This window comes from Chrysochloris asiatica, unplaced genomic scaffold (assembly GCF_000296735.1).
Source record: "Chrysochloris asiatica unplaced genomic scaffold, ChrAsi1.0 scaffold00004, whole genome shotgun sequence".
NCBI lineage: Eukaryota > Metazoa > Chordata > Mammalia > Afrosoricida > Chrysochloridae > Chrysochloris > Chrysochloris asiatica.
Genome location: NW_006408522.1, coordinates 28,192,122 through 28,193,652, shown reverse-complemented (window position 1 = coordinate 28,193,652; position 1,531 = coordinate 28,192,122).

The following is a 1,531-nucleotide window of genomic DNA, read 5'->3' as shown; positions in this document are numbered from 1 at the left end:
CACAATCCTTGTGCTTGAGCCCATTGTTGCTGCCACTGTGCCAATCAGTGCCAATCATTAATGGTTTTTCTCTTTTTCACTGACTCTTCACTTTACCAAGCATGATACCCTTCTTCAGGGCTTTGTCCCTCCTGATAACATGTCTGAAGTGTGAGAGACAAAGTCTTGCCATCCTGATTTCTAAGGAGCATTCTGGCTGTACTTATTCCAACACAGATTTGTTATGTACTAGCTAGCAGTCCATGGTACTTTCAGTATTCTTCAGTACCATAACTCCTTATTCATTGTCCAACTTTCAGATGAAGCTCTTGAAAATACCAAGATTTGAGTCAGGTGCACCTTAATTAAGAATGCAGATTCCTTTGATTTGCTCAATAAAGTTCATTTCTAAAAAAGTAACAAAAATACAAACTTCCTCACTTTCAAATTTAGCTAAATTTTTCATTAGCTCACAGCCATTTGCAAATGTATTCTTCTCCCAAAGGTTGAAAATACTTCAAATTTATATTAAAAAAAAAGAAAGAAAGAAAGGAAAAGAAAGCAGACACCTGTTTTAGGTCCAATTATGAATTGCAAAGAACTATCATACCTAATTGCTAAATAGCTATGGAATTTCCATTTTAGTCAAATCAACTGCACTTGAAAAATAAACCTAAAATTTAAATGTTATAATCATTTATAATTCATTCTACTTCTGCACACAAAAATAACCAATTTAAAAGCAAAAGCCTAGGGTAGGATGCTTTTCAAATCTTGCTGGGTGATTTTACACAGATGACACCAAATTTGAAAAATTTAAGGAGTTAGGTTGGGTTGTTTTTTTGTTTTGTTTTGTTTTTTCCCTTAAGGTACATTTTGCAAGTTAATCTTAATTTAATTTCAACAATTTCCTTTCCCACTATCCCCAAGAAAATGCAGCCTAGAGATATTTTGAAGAGATTATCATTTAAATCTAGAAAATTCCTACGTGGAGTCATGTCTCAGACGTAAATCACTAATCAGCTTTTGTCAGGTCAATTCCTAAACTCATGAGGATACCACGTGTGTCAAAGTAGAACTGTGCTACATGATTTTCAATGTAGCCGTAGATCACCAGGTCCTTCTGATGAGGCACATCTTGGTGAACTAGAACTTCAAACTTGCAGCTAATAGTTTAATGCCTTACCATTTGCACTACCCAGGTACATAAAATAGCTGTTTTTGTTGTTAGGTGCCATAAACATAGTTCAGCTTTGTAGGACCTTAGGTACAACAGAATGAAATACTTTCTGAGCTATTTTTATAACTGTTGCTGTGTTTGAGCCCATTCTTATGGCTACTGTTTCATGAAACCATTTCATTAAGGGTCTTCTTTTTCACTGACCAAACATGATGTTCTTCTGTTGCAACTAGTCCCTTCTGAATATTTGTCCGAAGTACATGAAACATGGTCTCCCACCCCAAATTTTAAAGACAATTATGGTTTTACTTCTCTCAAGACAGATTTCTATGTGTTTTTGGCAGTCCATGGTATATTTAATATTCTTCAACT